Source organism: Muntiacus reevesi, chromosome 3 (genome assembly GCF_963930625.1).
Source record: "Muntiacus reevesi chromosome 3, mMunRee1.1, whole genome shotgun sequence".
In the NCBI taxonomy this organism is placed as follows: Eukaryota; Metazoa; Chordata; class Mammalia; order Artiodactyla; family Cervidae; genus Muntiacus; species Muntiacus reevesi.
The window spans coordinates 138,796,030-138,817,203 of record NC_089251.1 but is presented as its reverse complement, the minus strand read 5'-3'; the positions used below and the strand labels follow the sequence as shown (position 1 = coordinate 138,817,203).

The 21,174-nt window shown below is 38.4% G+C and overlaps 1 protein-coding gene across 7 annotated transcripts in view; it reads left to right on the top strand.

Annotated features, from left to right (window-relative positions):
* Positions 1 to 1,419: 1,419 nt before the first annotated feature.
* The window catches only part of MAP2 (microtubule associated protein 2), a 285,457-nt gene continuing 265,702 nt past the window's right edge, over positions 1,420 to 21,174 (top strand). For 2 of the 7 annotated variants that reach the window (XM_065930678.1, XM_065930677.1), the window contains exon 1: positions 1,433 to 1,564. The gene's annotated coding sequence lies outside the window, so the exon portion shown is untranslated. Of the gene's footprint in view, positions 1,565 to 21,174 lie in introns of all 7 variants that reach the window. The other 5 variants (XM_065930676.1, XM_065930674.1, XM_065930675.1 and 2 more) reach the window with 3 other exon arrangements.

The following is a 21,174-nucleotide window of genomic DNA, read 5'->3' as shown; positions in this document are numbered from 1 at the left end:
AAATGCCTAATAAACCCAAAGTTTCTACGGTTTTATGATTCTATGGATAATTTAAGTGACAAATCCAAATTATAACTACTGTTGAAACTGCACAGACCACACCTCACTATCTTGGTAACCTTAGCACTCCATGTAGAAGCCAGAAACAATTCTAAGTTGCATCTTACCTCTTTTACTTACAATGAAAAGCTGTTCTATGATTATGAAGATTCCATGGTAAAGAATTATCTGTTTTCTCAGTTGGTCATATTTCTTTCAAAAGTATTTAAGAGGTAATTCTTTTAAATGGTCATTGACATTTCGAGGTCAACGTTTTCTGTGCTAATTCATTATTCTTGTATCATTCTTCACAGACTCTTATTCATTATCTAAATATATCCTCATATTAAACAAGCCAGAGGGGTAGGGCTAACATTTTTTAATCCTTATTTGACACAATCATACATGAGATTTATACTAAAGGAATTGACCCTGGAACTTGCATTTGGCTATTTAGAATGTACTGTTGTTCAAGGCACGTATTTTTTTTTTTTGAGGGAGGGGGGTTCTGTTTTATTCACTGATGTTTCCACAGTGCCTAGAACAGTGCCTGACTCACAGCAAATTTAATACACATTTGTAGAAGGAATAAACGAATGAACAAATCTGACTAGTGATCGAACAGGGGTCTAGTAACTCTCTAAACTCTCAACCCTTGTTCCTTTAGTACTGACAGGAGTTATTCTTTGTCCTCATGCTTCCCCCCAATTTTCCTATCTATTCTGGATGCAACTATCTTGAGGTTATGTGGCGGCAAGGCCAGGGAGCCCTCTTCACTGAAGGGTAACCGGAACTCCCACCGTCACAGTGATGGAGAAGGGGAAAGAGAGGCCTCTATGGGGGACTCCTCTTTGAGAGACTAAAGCTGATGCCACCTCCCCCCCTCCTCGCCCCCGCCACTCCGAGTTCACCAAGGATATCAGAAAAGGGTCCAGTGGGTCCCTCTGTCCCAAAGGTGCTCGTCTCACTCTGCTTCTGGTGGCGGAGAGGGCAGGGGTTCTTTAAAGGGGGCCCTCACAGTCCCAAGCCCGAAGTGGCTGGGGTTTGGCCTGCGCTCCGAGGCTGCCACCCTCGCGGTCCCCGCCGGGCGGCGGGCCGACAGCTGCGGAAGGAGGGCCGGCCGCGCTCCCCGCCGGGACACTGTGGCGGTGCCCGCGCCAGCCCCGCCCCCGCCCGGGCCGCCGACCGGGCGGGGCTTGTGGGGGCGAGGGGCGGGGCCTGAGGGGGGCGGGGCCTGCGGAGGGCGGGGTGGCCGCGGGGAGCCGGCGGCCAGGGCGGCGCTCAGACTGGGCCGGGAGCTCCGGCTGCGCGGGCTCTCGGCGGCCGCGGCGACAGCATCCTCCTCCGCCTCCTCTCTTTCTTTTCTTCCCCTCCGCTTCTTTCTTTTCTTTCTCCTTCTCCTCCTTCTTTCCCTGCCCTGTCCCACCCCCACCCACCCCCCTGCTCCTTCTCCAGAGGACCTTAGGTCCTCAAGTCCCTGAGAGGTGGCAGCGGCGACTTGCGGGTGCATCGTTTCCGCGCCCAGGTAAGAGAGCCGTTCCCCACCTCTGATTCAGTATAGACGTGCTTCTCCCTTCTCCTGCCTCGCCCACCGCGTGGAGGGAGGAGAAGGAGCCCAGGGAAGGAACGGGGATGGGAAGGGATTTGTCTCATCCCGTGTCTCGGGAGCAGGCACAGGTTGGTCGAGCTGTCTCCCACCTGGCGGCAGCTTCAGGCCCGGCCTCTCCAGGTGTGACTGCTACGCAGCAGGGGACCCGGGCTGTACCTGGGCTCTGGATTTGGAGAAGGGCGTGTGACCTTGGTAGGTACCACTTTGAAGCGCCCGGGAACTTACATCAGGTTGGGATACTTGTCGTTAGAGCTAATACTACCTGAGCTGGGGAAAGACAGAGAATGAATTATACTGGGGTAAAAGAGAATTTCGAAGTAGAGGCTTTTTGTTTAGGTTTTTTGTTTGTTTGTTTGTTTTTGGTCCATGGAATTGCAGAGAACTGCACAATGACTGATGACTAAGTTAAAGAAGCCTTGTCAATTCGAAATCATTTTCCCTGTAATTGTCCCACAAACAGCTGGAAGAGAAAGATTGACAAATGTTTATAGTTTTAGGAAAATGAAAAATTAATGTCTGGTCTCGATGGAGGGCGGGATACGAAAAAATGAGTCTGGATGAGCTTGAATGTCCACATAGTCTTTCTTTTTAAGAGATGGGAGTGGGAGGCAGCATCTACAGTCCAACAGTTCTTTTCTTTTTCTTCTTAAAAGGCGTTTTGGGGGCTGCAGTGCCGGGAGTCTTCGTTCCCCAACTTCGTCTTTTGTTTCAGGATGAAAATGTAAAGAAAGAGTGTTTGAGAGGAGCCAGGAGTGGGGATGTGTGTGTTTGGGTGTGTGTAGGGAGGAGGGTTAGTAAAATGGATGGGGTCAGAAAAAACCATCTTTGAAAACTGGAAATGGATGTTATACTGCCTGGCATCAGGGTTTTGGGATTTTGTCAGAAAATTAAAAAGCTTTCATTAGCTACAAGCCCATTTGTAACAGTTGCTGGTTGCCATCAGCTGGAAACCTTTAGCATAATGATTCCAGGACATAGCCCCTTTATTACTGACTCAGTGTGAAAGGTTTTTGTTTAAATGCACACACAAGCATGCACAGGCGTATGGTGGTACACACCACAAACACACAGACATAAACACATTCGCACGTATAATATATACCTAATTTTGCAAAAGAGAGTAGTACTTAAAAGGCGAATCTTAAAATATTTATCCTTGAAGGTTTGGGGATTATGGTGTGAATCACATTTGTACTGCAGAACAAGTAAATATATGTTGTTGGGTGGTATATAAGTTTGGATGTGAGGCAAAGGGATTAATGAATATCGGTAAGGTATTAAATGTCAAAAATATGATTTATTTTGAAATGATTGGTCTGGGAGAGGAAATGACTGCTAACTGAAATTGAGGTTTGCAGCCGCAGTGAGGCAATGGAGAACAAAGCCTTTTATGTGAGCCGTGTTATGCAAAATGTCCCATGCTTGAGCGGCAGGTACCAGCCCAGGATAACGCGTGGCTCTGTAACCCTCTCATTTCACTGTGGGCAATTATAATTTTTTTGGCAATGAAAATAGATTAAATAAATAAAAGCTCTTTAGAATGCCCAAGAGGAAGATTATAGCCTTTCCCTTGAATGTGACACAAAACACCCATTTAGCTGGTCACTTGCTACGTATTTTGGTAGAAATCTTTATGACTCTGTAAAAATATCATGGGCATTTCAGTCACCCCCTCTTCATGCACAGAAACATTCCTTCCCAAGAAAAGGTGAAATGCATTTTTCTCTTTCAATTAAAAGGTATTGTTGTGTGTGTGTATTTTAAGGTTGATTTCCTGATAATTTTATCTGATTATCATAGCTTTATATCTGGAATCCACAATCTGCATTGAGCAGAGCTATTGTGCCTTTTGAATCAGTGGTTCATGCTCTTTGTGCTTGATTTAATTTTAATTTTTATTATTTCATAATATGCTACAGTATTATTTAATTTCCTAAAGGTTTTTTCCCCATAAGCAGAAAATTGCTTAACATACATCTGTAGATCTAAGCAATTAAAGATTGAGCTTCCTTTAAACATTTTTTTTAATGCCTGAATGTCCATTTTCTCTTCTTTTCCCTCATCTCCATCAAATAACCTGTTTATTGTGACTCTATGCTGCTTTAAGCTTCTAATTCTGTCTAGACTGTCATGAGCAGAGCCAGCTTTCTCAGGAATTTCGAATTTAGGATTTGTTCGTTCTCTGTAGCAACTCTCCTAGGATGACGTGTTTACAGCACCTTCTCAGGGAGGAGGAGAAGGAATGTGCTGACAGAGCCTGACCCAGTGAAACTGGCACAGCCATTACCTCATCCTAGTAGCTACTTCAGACTCATTGAGAGAGCAGGCACCTCTCCATGGAAAGCAAACACCAGCAGCACACCCTCGTCTCGCAGAAGCCTTCCGCTTCCCACAGCAGCCTCTGCTCTGCTGCTCTGCTAAGGTTCAAGGGGTATTTCCTCTTTTATGTACTTCTTCTCAAGGATCTTGAACTTGGTCATAAATATGCAGCCAGAAATGAAACTTGGCACAACATCCCCTAAACCTGAAAGAATAATTTCATTCCTTTACCACTTTTGGCTTAAAATCAATTTGCAGAGTTTCTAAACACATCAGAAGGGAAAAGGAAGAAGAATGTTTATGGGCTTATATTTGCATGTTTTCTTATGATACACATTTTTTTGGTAACATTTTACTAGCATCCAGAGAGCAGACTGGATTGCTATGCTTTTGAAAAATGGGGTTGTGCTCTTGGACTTTAAAATGCAATGGTTATAATGTTTGCTTAGATGCACATTACAGTATGTGCATCCTTAAAATATTCATTGATGTCCCCATAAGATTGAGCATATGAAGCCAACTTGGAGATTTTAGTATTCAAGTTGATCTCTTGGTTAATGAATTCCTTTCAATGCTTAATTTCCTCTTGACAGAGTAAGATAAAGAATCTAAAATAACAGTTACAGTGGATAATAACACTACCCCCAGAACAATGTCATATTCCTTAATCCTAAAAGCAGTCATTTAGGTAAGTTATTAGTAATGCATTAGTGGATGTTACTAAAGATAATATTCTAAAACAATTATAAACTCTTATGTCTCTGGTATATCTGGTAGAGATGCTATTAAGCTCTTTGAGTCATGTCTGATTCTCTCAAATATGTCTGTTCTTTTGTACTTTAGTTCTTTCTACGCCTTTCCTAATTTGATCTGCTCAGTCTAGATCTTCTTAAGTGTGAGCAGTATTTTGATCATTTCACTGATTTTTTTCCTCTCCTTTCATTCTGTTCTTTGTAATCTCCTATTTGAATGTTAGTCTTCTCCAGGCATTTTGTCTTCAACACTGTTACTCTTATTACAAACTTAGCCTTTACTCTTCATTTAGGAGAACATTTATTCCAACTTATTTATTTATTTGTTTGACAGTTGCTCAGTCGTGTCCGACTCTTTGAGACCCCATGGACTGCAGCACAGCAGGTTCCCTGTCCATCACCAACTCCTGGAGCTTGCTCAAACTCGTGTCCATTGAGTCAGTGATGCCATCTGACCATCTCATCCTCTGTTGTCCCCTTCTCCTCATGTCTTCAATCATTCCCAACAACAGGGTCTTTTCCAGTGAATCAGTTCTTTGAGTCAGGTGGCCCAAGTATTGGAGTTTCAGCTTCAGCATCAGTTATGTATTTTTTTCTTTTTTTTTCAGTTATGTATTTTGTTATGTGTCTATTATATTTCTACTGGATGCAGAATATTTTCCTGGGGACTAAGTGTAGAGACACTAAAAATACTACAGGGTTCCTGGCTTTAAGAAATCTTCAAATAAAGTTAGAGAGATTTGTTTCTTTTGTAATGGGGAATAACTAAAAAATAACATTTAATTGACCAGTTATTGTATTTCAGATATGGGACACAAGGGGCTGCACATGGGGACAGTGGTGTCCCAAACCTCAAAGGCAATTTTTTGTGTATCAGTTATGTAAATGTCCTAATGTCGACCCTGTATACCTAACCTCCTTTTTTCATATATGTATTCTCTCTATATAATTATATATAGAAGGAGAAGGAAATAGCAACCTGCTTTATTATTGTTGCCTGGGAAATCCCATGGATAGAGAATCCTGGGGGTCTACAATCCACTGGGTCGCAAGAGTCAGACATGACTTACCCACTAAACAACAACATATATAATTGTATAGATATTTGTATATATATAAACTGGGGCTTTCCTGGTGGCTCAGTGTTAAAGAATCCGCCTGGCCAGTGCAGGAGACACAGGTTCGATCCCTGGGTCGGGAAGATCCCTGGAGAAGGAAATGGCAACCCACTCCAGTATTCTTGCCTGGAGAATTCCATGGACAGAGGAGCCTGTTATGTTAATAGGCCTTTTAGAGAAAATAATTTAGCTTCTAAGATCACACAGCTGGACTTCTTTCTTGCTTTCTTGTTTTTCTTCTATTCCTCTTTACCCATTTTTCCTTCCTTCCTTTCTTCTTTCCTTCCTTTGCTCTTTGCTTTCAATTTGTATTGGCCAAAAAACAAAACAAAACAAAACACCAATTTTTAGAAAATAGAACCTGCCATTTTTATTGTAATTTATTTTCCATTATATCTATACTTCTCATTTAACATACAGTTTTATGCCAGCTTCTTCTCAGGGCTTCATCACTGTCTTGGTCCTTCCTTTGATCTTGACTTTTATATACTCTGGCCTTGAACAGACTTTTCCTTGTATACCAGTCTTTGATCCTGCTTCCTTTCTTTGGAAAGCCTTTCTGAATCAGGAAGAAAAGTTACTGCCTTGCGTCTTCCTATTGTTTGTACCCAAGCTGACCCAGATTCCCTTATCTTATAGACAGTTGCTTATCCCAGCTGTGTTCTTACCAGCCTTCTTCAGATGAGTTGAAAAAGGTAAGAGTGGTGTAGCTGTACAACTTACTGCTTTCAAATGAAAATTTTGATTAGCTAACTGTATTTTGTTATTTTATTCACGTGACTTCAAGTAAAATGGAAACTGACTAGTAAAGTCATCCGGGCTTTCCTGGTGTCTCAGAATCTGCCTGCCAGTACATGAGATGTGGATTTGATCCCTGAGTCGAGAAGAACCCCTGGAGGAGGAAATGGCAACCCACTCCAGTATTCTTGGCTGAGACATCCCATGGACAGAGGAGCCTGGTGGGCTATAGTCCATGGGTCGCAAAGAGTCAGACACGACTTAGCGATAGAGCATGCACCCGTAGTAAAGTCATTATCTGTCAGGCAGTCCACTGTCTTCATTTTATGCTAGCTAGCTACACTGATGTTCTCTTAAGTTGAACTGAATTATTTTAATTTAAAATAAAATATCCCTAGTTACATTGCTGTGTACAGTGTTGTCATTAGCCATCTTGAATCCATCTCTCAGTAATCATAAAATACAGTGCTTGAATGTCCATTAGTATATTTCATTGCTTAACTGGCTAGATCTCCTATATTTAAAGCAAACTTGTAAGTAAATATACAGACTTGCTCATTTAGTTTGAGATAGACTATTCATGCTGGTATGAACCTTTTATATTGCATTAAAGTATTAATGGGTTTATTGTTGCCCATGTTGTATTCTTGTAACAGTTGAAACAACACTGTATTATCTTGCTAATGGACAATAGTGAAATTATAAAATGGTATGAGAAAATGTTTCCTAGTTTTATTGACTAGGACGCATCACAATTAAATAATTCTCAGCTTTGAAATTGTATTATTTTATTTGGGTATTGTGCCTCTCAAAGTTGTAATTTAGTCTTTTCTTTAAACTATGTTTTTGAACAAAACAGTATTTTAAACAATAAGCTGCCTGTTTTTCTGGTGTTTATGAGACCGCATTCCTTTGGCCCACTTTGAAAACAAAGAGCAAAAAAAAAGTTTTTAGGATCAGTAGTGCATTCTTTTTCTGTTAGTGTCATCTAGTATAGCTAGGAAAAGATCTGATTCTGTACTTTACTACACGTACTTATTATGTTATTTGAATGAAGATCTGCAATCTGTTGCATGCAAATCTTTGCTATATGGAGTCATAACACCTGTAACAATCTATTAGTCCACAAAATGTGTTCACTTTGTGTTTTCCAAAGGGCTATCATGGTGATATTTGTGTTTGTGTATGTAATAATCACAGGATTGTTGTTGTTGTTCAGTTACTAAGTCATGTCCAGCTCTTTGCAACCCCATGGACTGCAGCAGGCCAGGCATCCCTAATCCTTCACTATCTCCTGGAGTTTGCTCAAACTCATGTCTATTAAGTTGGTGATGCCGTCCAACCATCCCATCCTCTGTCGCCCCCTTCTCCTTCTACCCTCAATCTTTCTTAGCATCAGGGTCTTTTCCAATGAGTGGACTCTTCTCATTAGGTAGCCACAGTATTGGAGCTACAGCTTCAGCATCAGTCCTTCCAATGACTATTCAGGACTGTTTTCCTTTAGGATTGACTGACTTGATCTCCTTGCAGACCAAGGGACTCTCAAGAGTCTTCTCCAGCACCACAGTTTGAAAGCATCAGCCATCTTTATGGTCCAACTTTCACGTTCGTACATGACTACTGGAAAAGCCATAGCTTTGACTATATGGACCTCTGTCATCAAAGTGATATCTCTGGTTTTTAATATACTGTCTAGGTTTGTTATAGCTTTCCTTCCAAGGAGCAAGTGTCTTTTAATTTAATGGCTACAGTCACCATCTGCAGTGATTTTTGGAGCCCCAGAAAATAAACTCTGTCACTGCTTCCACTTTTTCCCCATCTGTTTGCCATGAGGTGATGGGATCGGATGCCTAATGTTGAGTTTAAACCAGCTTTTTCACTGTCCTCTTTCACCCTCACTAAGAAACTCTTTAGTTGCTCTTTGTTTTCTGCCATTGGAGTGGTATCATCTGCATATTTGATATTTCTCTGGGAAATCTTGATTCTGGGCTTGTGATTCATCTAGCCTGGCATTTCACATGAAATACTCTGTATGTTGTTACCCTGCTTATTTAACTTATATGCAGAGTACATCATGTGAAATGCTGGGCTGGATGAAGCACAAGCTGGAATCAAGATTGCCGGGAGAAATATCAATAACCTCAGATATGCAGATGACACTACCCTTATGGCAGAAAGTGAAGAAGAACTAAAGAGCCTCTTGATGAAAGTGAAAGAGGAGAGTGAAAAAGTTGTCTTAAAACCTAACATTCAGAAAACTAAGATCATGGCATCTGGTCTCATCACTTCATGGCAAATAGATGAGGAAACAGTGGAAACAGTGGCTGACTTTATTTTTGGGAGCTCCAAAATCACTGCAGATGGTGACTGCAGCCATGAAATTAAAAGACGCTTGCTCCTTGGAAGAAAAGCTATGACCAGCCTAGATAGCATATTAAAAAGCAGAGACATTACTTTGCCAACAAAGGTCTGTCTAGTCAAGGCTGTGGTTTTTCCAGTAGTAATGTATGGATGTGAAAAGAGCTGAACTATAAAAAAAGCTAAGCGCCGAAGAATTAATGCTTTTGAACTGTGGTGTTGGAGAAGACTCTTGAGAGTCCCTTGGACTGCAAGGAGATCCAACTAGTCCATCCTGAAGGAGATCAGTCCTGGGTGTTCATTGGAAGGACTGATGTTAAAGCTGAAACTCCAGTACTTTGGCCACCTGATGAGAAGAGCTGTCTCATTTGAAAAGACCCTGATGTTGGGAAAGATTGAGGGCAGGAGGAGAAGGGGACGACAGAAGATGAGATGGTTAGATGGCATGACCGACTCAATAAACATGAGTTTGGGTGGACTCTGGGAGTTGGTTATTGACAGGGAGGCCTGGCGTGCTGCAGTTCATGGGGTCGCAAAGAGTCGGACACAACTGAGCGACTGAATTGACTGACTGACTCTGCATAGAAGTTAAATAAGCAGACAATATATAGCCTTGATGTACTCCTTTCCCAATTTTGAACCAGTTCATTGTCCAGTTTTAACTGTTGCTTCTTGACCTGCATACAGATTTCTCAGGAGACAGGTAAGGTGGTCTGGTATTCCCATCTCTTTAAGAATTTTCCACAGTTTGTTGTGTCCACACAGTCAAAGGCTTTCAAGTAATCAGTGAAGCATTAGTAAATGTTTTTCTGGGATTCTCTTGCTTTTTCTATGGTCCAAAGGATGTTGGCAATTTGATCTCTGGTTCCTTTGCCTTTTCTAAATCCAGCTTGTACATTTGGTAGTTCTCGGTTCATGTACTGCTGTTAGCCTTATATTAGTATTTATATATCCCATTTTTTCATAGTTGAGATAAATTGTTATACAGTTGATAAAAAATTGAAAATTATACTTTGATGTTCACATGAGAATATTTGATTTTAAATACACTTTTATAGGAAAAACAATGGTGTATGTTTTCAATCATAAAATCCAATTAAATGAATTTCAAATAATTACTATATTTTTCTGTTTTGAGAGATATGATCCAAATTCTATTGTCCATTATTGAATTAAAATGATAAAGCTAAATCTGGTGCTCAATATCAAAGCATCTCCATGTTGATCAAGTGTCCTAAATTGAAATACTGGTCATTTAAATTTATCTTTTAGGAAGTGCAGATGACATTGCTATTGCATGGAAACTGCATATTTTTCTTCTTTTTAAAGAGGAGAAACCAGTATTGGTGGAACTTCAGAAATTTTGCTTCCGAGAAAGCACCAAGCATCCTACTGGAAGCTACATCTCTTATGAAACCACGAAGTGGGTATGATCTAGGGTTTATTTAAATGGGTTTGGCCATTGCATCTCAAACTAAAGCTTGCCTCGTTCACAATTGTATGATGTAAACTATTATAGACTATTAATTGGTCTTTGGTGAAATTGACATTTTGTGGATTTTTGAAAAATGCTTATTAGACTCAGTCATTAGTTCCATGATTATGGGGTGTGGTTTTACTTTATTTTGAATAGAAACATATTAAATGAAGGTGGTCCATATCAAAATTGTAATTTATTAAACTTTATACAATCTAGGACAGTCTCTCTGTCCCCATTTCAGCCCTTTCTGAAAGACCTCCATTAGGTTTTGGGAGAAGAATCCTAATTTTTCTATTAAAAAACTGATATTGATTTCCATTAAAAAACTGATATTGAGCAAATGTATTTTTAATGACATCCTTTCCTTTTGCTTAATATGTTTATGGTCTATATAACAGAGTGACATTTTGTAACTCTATTGATTAGTGGCTTAGAAGGATTGTGTGCTTGTACAAATGAAAACATTAAGTATATTTTTCTGTGCCTCTGCCCTGTAGCAGAAGGGGCATCAGTTCTTAAGACTTCTGAAGTATGTATAAGTTAGGAGCAAACGGTGTGAACCTCTGATGTGCGTGAAAGGAAACTGGGACAGGGAGTGGTTAAATGACTTTCCTGAGATTCTGAGTGGTGGAATCAGGCCTAGAATTGTTATTCAGGTCAGACTCAGCTCTTGGTAAGGAGGTGCCCATGAAGAACCGTCTCACTCTGACTCTTCTTCCAATTCAGGTTATATTCCTGTTCTCTGACCTAAGGGTGGGGTGATCTGCCTGTCATACCTCCCCCACTTTGTGACTCAACTGTGACTTTCACATGAATGTAAAAGAGGGAGAGACTCAGCATTTTAAGGCCATTCCAACGAGCTCCTTGCCAGCTCCACTACTGAACGTGGTGCGTCTAAACCTGATTCAGGAAATACTGACCCGGCTGCTGCTCCAGGTTCATTCCTGTGGTTTGGATCTCTTAGGACAGACATTTAAACTCTCTGGGGATGTGTGCCCAGACTGAAGCTACTTGAAAAGCCAGGGAGCTTTTCTCTGAACTTGAACTATCCATAATGATGCCTCCAGATTGATTGAGTTTGTGTTTAAACTTGGGTCTGTGTACAAGGGAAATCCAACAAAAATAGCCAGGTGGAAACTTCTTTCTGCACAATGAAATTTTCTCAGAAATAGCTTTCCTTTTGTGTCTCCCCAGCTTTAACATTTTTAGCTAAAAGGAAGTGAGCTAGAAAGGCTGTGGCCTCTATGTCTGTGTCTGCTTCCCTCTTAACTTTCCTACTCTTGTATGTTTTCCTGTTTCTCTGCCTCTAGTGCTCCATGCGTCTTGTTTCTTTGCCTCATCCAAGGAGACAGCAAATTAAATAAGAATTAGGTGTTTCCATCGTTACTGTGTTCAGTAGAGCTTCACCTGTACCCACACTGGTTAGGCACCTTAGAGTCTTAAGTTGACAAATATTTGAAAAGCATGATGGGCAAATTGGAGGAAAGAAACCGAGCAGAAACCATGCTTAAATATTTAAAGAAAAATATATTCCTAGTCAGTGAAAACTGAAACTATACCACTCTTTAGGGAGTGAAGGAATTCTAATGTCCTCCTTCTGTTAGAGAATGTCATATAGTATGTCCTAATTCTCTAAATGGACATATTTAATCATTAATCAAAATTGGAGTTACTGTTTTATCATTGAATGGAAGGAACAAAATTCCTTAAAATATTTTCCATGACTATTTGAGATAGAATGGGCTGTGCACATTAGCTTCTTCTGAATATCTTTATTTTGAGCCATAAATCTAGTAAAAAACCATCTTATTTGCACATAAGTAATGCATACGTATGAAAGCAAATCTTTTGAAATAAGATATTCTGTCCTCTTCTTCTTAGATATGATTTACTGAATTTGACCAGTCTGAAAATCTAAATGATCCATAAAGAGTTAAAATAATATCTATAGTAAATGATGTTCTTGGGAATAATTCATTTTTAACTTTTGCATTATGAATAATCTATATATGCTATTTTATAGGCAACATATATTTGTAAACTTGCTCCTGCAAAATTAGTATGTGTAACAGGGATATTATTAATCACTGTACTTGAAAAATTATAACTTATTATTTTTTTAAACTGCCAAACTCTCTGAAATGTAAAAAATTCTTGTACAGATATTCTTTTTTATGAAAAGAAACTTAGTGTTTATCTTGAAGTTTTTTTTTATTTTTAAATAGAAAATTTATAAAAAAAATTTCATAGTCACCAAATTTTAACATTTTTAAACACTACAGGACAAATAGATATTCTCTTTTTCTTTCATTTAAATATCAGTCTAGTGTGCCCCATGTATTTCAAATATCATGGTTCATAAATCATTTATTTAACAAATGGTTGTTGGATCCTGAACGTACAGCAGGAAGTTTTCTGAATATGTAGGATTTTGGGACAAACTACACAGATCCCTGCCTTCATGGAGCCTATATTCTAATAGTGGGAGACAGAAATTAACTTGTAAACAAATAAATGATTAAATATTTCAGACATAAAAAATTACTGTAAGAGGTAGAAAACAAAAACATACGATAGAGCTTGTCTCGGATGGGATAAGCTGCTCCTGGAGACGTGAATAATGAAAAGTAGCCAAGCAAATGAATATTTGGGGGAAAAGTTTAGGCAGAGGGAACAGAAAAAGCAACAGCATTAAGAGCAGGAAGAAACCTGGCATATTTGAGAAACAAATACAAAGCCAATGGCACTGGAGTCTCATGATCATGGTAGAGGGTGATGGGACAGGAAAGAGAGCAGAAGGCAGGTTTCAAGCCTCATGGGTTCTCTTGACCATGATAAAGGGTTTGACTTTTATTTGACTGGCAGTGCATTCTAATTTTTAAGGTAGTAGAAGCAATTCTTTTTGATAATCTCATAAGAGTTTTCAGAGATTAATTATGTCTTCTAAATCCCTGCAGATATATCTGTAACATTCACTGATGTCTTAAATAACAAGAGAGAAATAATTTAGAAAATTAGAAATCAATGGTAGAGACAAGATTAGACTTCTGTTGATATAGTCTAATAAAATGGTCTAAACATAGGCAACCTAAACTGTGTCATTTTCTTGAGATACTGGAGTATTACCTATATAAGTAATTTTAACCCTTGCAGCCGTTTTAGATCTGAAATTAAGTTTTTTGTTTTTTTTAAAATCTAAGCAGAAAATTACAAATCCATGTTTGAGAAAAGTAGTCACAAAAATCAGTGCAGTTTCAATATGAGTGTGTTCTTTGACTATTTCCCCATAGCAGCTTTAGTTATAAACAAGATCAGGTACCAAGCAACAACCAATATGGTATCAGAATTTATAAATGAATTAAATAACCAAATTACACATATTTTGCTTCTTACGGGTAATGGCCCAAATGCCCTGAAATTCAGTAAGTGAACTAATTCAATTTCGTGATGATCTTAAATCACCTTTGAGATTAATGATTAGTGTGTCTCTTCATGTATATATTGCTTATGCTCAAATACTTAAATGTGCTTTTCAAATATTTGTAGACCAAGTGTAATGCTCTACTGGACTTAACATTAAACACAGTGTACCAGACTTTTGATTGATTATACTTTTGGCATATTTCAGGGCTGTTTACTTTTTTCCTAGACATTTTCTCAATAGAAAACAAAGCTATTAAATTTTTTGTTCTTTCATGTAATATTATTTATAGGGCATTTTAAAAAATCACGTAATTTAGGAGAAACTATTTTTATTTTGCAATGAAAAATTGAATTACTGTTGTTCTTCAAGCTTTTCTTGACTTCCATCTTGTTTTATTTCTAGGGTTAATTAATTATGTAATATAAATTGCTTTAACATGGAGCAGTTAGCTAGAGTGATATTTCTGTCTCCCAGACTAGCAGTTACTCAAGTTAATTATAAAATATGGGAATAACAAACCAACAGATAACTCAAATATATATTAAGCTTTAAATAGTGTTCTTGGAATCTTATTTAAGCATAGGTCTTTTGTTATTGAGATGTCACTAAATATCAAATATAAACTGTTACTTCAAAAAACTAGTGAAAGGCTTTAATAAGAACAAGAAAGTGATTAATTTTCTTCTCTGTGTACGACCATGCTTATGCTGTGGAGTGTACAGTATACAACATGTTGTTCTCTGCTAGTTTGGAGTGTAAAATATACAACATGTTGTTCTCTAGTTTCCACTCACTAGAGACATGACATAAAACTAATATCAAAAAGAATATAATGCACAATAAGATAAATGATAAACAAGAGCATGTCTCGTAAGTGCTATGTAAATTTAGAGGCGGGAAATATATCACCATGTGCAGAAGCTAAAGATTTTATGTGGGAAGTGAAGGATGTAGGGTGGGGCTGCATATATGGCTGGGTTTAGAAAACACCCAGGTAGGATAATAGCAGAAGCAAAGACACTGAGGTGACAAAGAGCATGGTAAACCATATTGTCTGCAATGGGAGATTTCTTTAGGGAAAGAATAGAATGAGTAAGTGGTCTTGGATATGGAGAGGGACTTAAATACTAGGCTTTACTGGGATTTTGGTATTATCATAAGGCCTTTGGAATCAGTGAAGGGTTTTGACTTGGGGAGCAGAGTGAGGAATGCAATCTTTTAAGATTAGCAAGGTGAATTTGAGAGGACTTAGTAGCAGGTTGAGAATTTCTACATATGGTGTGGCATAGATACACCAGCCTATTTAGAGGGAGAGACTAAGGCGTGATTCTGTACTAATTTCATTGTTAGTGAAATATACAAAGTATTTCAAACATTAGCAAGAGGGTCAGGTTAAAGAGTATTAACTTAGTCATAATAAAAAGGTGGGCTCATATTTTCCTAAAGCAAATACAATTTGAATTTCTCATGCTAAAAAATCACATTTTATTGTATATATCAGATGTAAATGGAGAAAGTCTGTAAAGAAGGATATAAATGGAGCACGCATATTTAACCTTAAGAATATCCATTTTATTATTTTAAATGACCATTTCAAGGTGAAAATTGCTTTTCAGATCATAAAGCACATTAAAAACATGAGCAAGAATTCTGGAGTGGGTGACCATTTTCCTCCTCTAGGGGATCTTCCTGACCGAAGGATTGAACACGAGTCTGCTGTGTCTCCTGCGATGCAGGATTATTCATCCGCTGAGTCATCAGGGAAGCTTCTGAGAGCAACCACTGTAGATTTTGTAACAAACAGAATAACCATGACTTTATATCTTGTGATAAAGTATAGTTTATTGTGTGATAACTCTAATAAATTGATTCAGAAAGCTTTTTCTGGAAAGAGCATGAGGAAAAGATATTGAACAGCGATAGTTGCCTTTCCCAAATTATGGTGCTGCTCAGAGATTCTGAGACCTGCATAGAAGGTTATGTATGTGGAGAATCTGCTCCTACCTGTGAGCTGAGGAACCCTGGTTTAGGCCAAGGCATGTGTGGAAAATGCTGCTCAAAAAACTGCTGTTGACTTAGAGTGGTTTTTAGGCCATTTCTGAACTCAGGTCAAAGTCCCTCCAGAAGGAGTGAAAACTAATTTTTCAATGGCACAGTTCTTGGTGGTCAAATTTACTATTGTATACCATCACAAAATCTAGGTGTACGTGTATCCACAGCACAGGATGTAGTTAAGATACAAGCAGTACTTCACATTTGGAAAAACTGTTATACAGTTAGTTGTAATATAACCTAATAATAGAATAAAAATGGACCCCAAATTGGAAAAATCTGTACAACTCTAATAAAAATTTCATTTTGTTTTACACTTAAGTATTACTTTACTGACTTTTATTTTGTCACCACTGAAGTTAATAAAATTGAAAAGTTAAACGTTTGAAAGTGTACACAGACATAATGATGACTCACCACTGAAGGTCCTTAAAAGTTTCTTCTCCATTTCTGAGGTCAGAAAGGATAGAAGAGAGACAGAGAAGGGAAGTATATGTTGAGTACTTTGTGTAACTCCAGGCTTTACTTCGGAGAAGGCAATGGCACCCCACTCCAGTACTCTTGCCTGGAAAATCCCATGGATGGAGGAGCCTGGTAGGCTGCAGTCCATGGGGTCACTAAGAGTCGGGCACGACTGAGCGACTTCACTTTCATTTTTCACTTTCATGCATTGGGGAAGGAAATGGCAACCCACTCCAGTGTTCTTGCCTGGAGAATCTCAGGGACGGGGGAGCCTGGTGGGCTGCTCTCTGTGGGGTCCCACAGAGCCGGACACGACTGAGGTGACTTTGCAGCAGCAGGCTTTACTTTGCATTGTTATTTCTGAGAGCCCACACTGATGCTCTGTTTTGTTTGTCATTTAAGAGACTACATGCACTTAATTACTTAGTTTCACAGCTACTTGTGATTGCTAAGGTCCACATTTATTAGTGCTTATAGTCCTTTGAGGGCTTCCCCAATGGCTCAGCGGGTAAAAAGTATCCGCCTGTAATTCAGGAGACACAGGGAATATAAGTTCAATCCCTGGGTTGGGAAGATCCTCTGGAGAAGGAAATGACAGCCCACTCCAGTATTCTTGCTTGGGAAATCCCATGGACAGAGGAGCCTGTTGGACTACAGTCCATGGTGTTGCAAAGAGTCAGACACGACTTAACAACTAAACAACAACAATGAGTATGATGCAAATAATCAGAGCTGTTGGAAAGATGAAACTAAGACAGTGGTTTAGGAAAAGATAGATATAACTCTATATACTTGGCAGATGTTTGCCCTTCTCATAGCCAGTGTGGATTTTAAAAGGAAAGAGCAATGGCTTTTGAAAAAAATTATTTTACAATAGAAAGGCAAAAAGCATTTTATTCACTAATATATATAATACTGTGTTTTATTTCTTATATATTAAGTTTTAAAATAATCCATCAGATTTATTGCGGAGAAAACATTTCTCCTAAATCCTTTAAATTTCTTGTTAGTGTTAGATGATCTTCATATATCCATTTAAATTCTCTGAGAATGTGTTCCACTTCAAATGTAAGTCCTTTGGAGGACATGATGCTTTGGAAAGGAAGGGAAGAAGAGGGCAGAATGCCCAAAGGATTTGTTGTACCATTTTTCAAAGCAGCGGCCAGCTGTTTGGGAACTAGAATTAAAATGTAAATTATCAAAGGGGAATAATGAGAGTCATTCTTTTCAGACAATGCCCAATGCAATCACAGTGAGAAAGGGGTTCAGGGAGATTTTCTACTATGCACAAGTCACAAATGAATTGAAAGGCTAGGAGGGAAGTGATTTACAAGGAACTAAGTGGACACAACCCACAGATTGTCTAGGACTCTGGGTAGTTGAATTAATTGAGGAACAGTACTTCAATTCTGCTGGGACTGAATCCAAATTACAAGATAACAGTGCACAGATTTGAGGGAGTCACTGCATTAGTACCATAGCAGGACTGTAAATTGAACTATGGTGCTGGCATGAGTTGCATTTCATGTGGTTTTATGAATCAAAATAGCGGTCTTTGAAAGCAAGGCAGTGCCACATGGGAACAAAATAGGAAGATTATGCATGAGCTTGGTCAAAATTTTTTGTATTCACAATAGAACAAAAATCTATGAGAGCTTTCAGATCCAAGGATTTTCACAGATAAATTAATTTTTATTTGTATTATTATACCAATTTAAGTAATTTGAGAAAAAGTCCAAAGGGCTACACATAACTCATGTAGGTATATGTTCATTTGAACTTGGTCTAATCCTAGTATTTGGTGTCAATCAGACATCATAGATCTGTAATAAAGAAAACAACTATCAATGAGGAAGGGAAACTATAAATATATTGATTGAGTTTTGTACAAACTATGGAAGTGAAGGAATAAAAGAACTTTAAAAGTTTGGAGCTTAGGAGTCATACACATTTTTATAAAACATTCATCCATGATTTTGCCTTTTATATGACAATAAGGTTTATATAGGCTAATGAATAATTTCTGTACTATTGAAATAGCTAAGAACTAGGTCTCAGTTAGTTCTTGAAATAATAAGAGGTTTGGTTAGCCAATAAATGTTTAAAATTATGGCCTCTTCCTCCTCCCCCCACCATCACGTACACACACACACAATATTTTGTTTGGTTTGGATCCATCACCTATTACTGGTCGATTGGTTCCATTTTTAAAGCTTAGCAAACACCTGTATTCTGCCAGCTCTCTATTCTGTGTCTCCAGTTTGGGGCTTCTTTCTGAGAGTCAGACTCATATACCGCACTGTCTGCTGAGTGGCTCCACTTGGCATTCTGTAGGCACCTGAAACTCATCATGTTCGTAATGAAACTTATTTCAACATTCATCCTACATGCTTTTTACAGTCTCTATTTTAGGTGATGGAACTATTCCAAGTCAGAAACGAAAAGTTATCCTAGACTCCTAATGTATTTCCTAAATATTAATTTCTTTCAAATTTTTCTTTTCCTCTCTACTCTCCCTGAATTGATTGTCCAATTAGTTTATTGATTTTCTTGCCTCCAGTCTTTTCACATTATATTCAGTCTTTAGAAGAAGAAAAGTGATTTTTTAAAACTGTATATCTAGCCAGATCACTCTTCTGTTTAAAATCCTCCCTTCAGTGTATTTTTAACATAACTGAAAAGCTATGCAAATCTATAAGCATGGTATCTTTTCTATCTATTTTCAGCCACCATCTGCATTTTGGCCTCTTTCAGAACTTCCAAACTTACTAGAGGTCTCCCCATAAATTACTTGCTCTGTTCTTCCCATTATGTTTTTTCCCCCTCATGGCTATTTGTTTTCCGGACTTCCCAGGTGGTTCAGTGTAAAGAATCCACCTGACAATGACAGAAACACAGATTAGATCCCTGGATTGGGAAGATTCCTGGAGAAGGAAATGGCAGTCCACCCCAGTATTCTTGCCTGGGAAATCCCATGGACAGAGGAACCTGGCGGGCTACAGTCCACGGGGTTGCAAAAGAGTCAGAAATGACTTAGTGACTAAACCGCAATTGCTTTTATCTTGCAAAACCAGATCAGCTTTTGTATTTCTCTCCTGCTGGATATTTATGCTTCTTGAGGAAAGGAACCGTCATATTCATTATCATAAATTCAATACCTAGCAGAAGGCCTGACATACACTATACGCTTGATAATTATTTGTTGAACTGAATAATGCTGGTTTATGGTTCTGGTTACCTTTTGCTATTGATTGCTTTGATTAAATGGGTGATTGTCTGCAATACTGAATTTCCATCCGTGGAGTTAACTTTGGTCAAATACTTAAGTATACCAAGTGTTTTCCTCATGGTTCTTAATTTATGCTCTTAATCTCTTCCCCATCCACTCAAAGAGCAGTAACTTCATGTTGACACCCAAATCTGAGTAAAATAAAGGCTTCTTCACCTTAGATTATTGCTTTCTTAGTGGGTTCTTGTGAAAGTTCACTGTGATGGAGAACTTAAGCGGCAATGATATTAGCATTTCATAAGGTGAACAAGGATACTAGTATGCTTGAAGTCTATATTGTTTTGCTTTGTTGTTGTTGCTCAGTTGCCCAGTCATGTCCAACTCTGCGGCCCCTTGGACTACACATCCCAGGCTTCCCTGTCCTTTACTGTCTCCTGGAGTTTGCTCAAACTCATGTCCTTTGAGTCGGTGATGCCATCCAATCATCTCGTTCTCTGTCTCCTTCTTCTCCTCCCGCCCTCAGTAACCAGCATCAGGGTCTTTTCCAGTGAGTCAGCTTTTTGCATCAGGTGGCCAAAGTATTGGAGCTTCAGCATCAGTCCTTCCAATGAATATTCAGGACCGATTTCCTTTAGGATTATCTGGTTTGATCTCCTTGCAGTTCAAGGGACTTTCAAGAGTCTTCTCCAGCACCACAATTCAAAAGCATCAGTTCTTCGGCACTTAGCCTTCTTTGTGGTCCAGCCTTCATATCCATACATGACTACTGGAAAAAGCATAGCTTTGACTATACGGACTTTTATAGGCAAAAGTGATGTCTCTACTTTTTAATATGCTGTCTAGGTTTATCTTAGGTTTTCTTCCAAGGAGCAAGTGTCTTTTAATTTCATGGCTGCAGTCACCATCCACAGTGATTTTGGAGCCCAAGATTATTTTGTTTAGGTTAACTTAATTTAATGGTAAGCAATGATTTACCAAGAAGATTAACCATTGAAACCAACAAACTGATTGGAAGTTTGGCATATTTGTCTCAAATCAGTGATGGAAATTAGGACCTCCAACTTTTACTTTTCTTGGGGACTAAAATAGAAATTTGTATGACTTTTGCATTCAATATTTGTTTTTCCTATAGGATTAATTATGTTATTTAATCTCAGTAAGAAAATTAATAATTTATGCCTAAATAATATACAGTGAACATATGAATACTAATTAGTATATTATAATTAAAAGACTTGAATTGCACCTGCATTGCATTGTCAAGTGTAAGTATACATTCCAGTTAAATCCAGCCAGTCAATATTATGTATAAGGAGACAGAGCTATTGGTCTAAAATTTGAACTTGAATTGGGTTGCTACTCTGAATTGAAATCTTTGGTAAATTTTTGGTTGCAGCTTAATAAAATTACTTCTAAGTAGTTTGTTAGAGGGAAAATAAAAATTAGAGTATAATTTATATTCCATTACACTGACTTCTCCAGGGGTATGTGAGTTATTTATTTAACCTGGAATTTAATTATAATGAATATTTTCAAACTGAGTCGTCTTTGAGATTGAGACTAGTTTGCTTTTTAAATATCCATTGAAGAAATG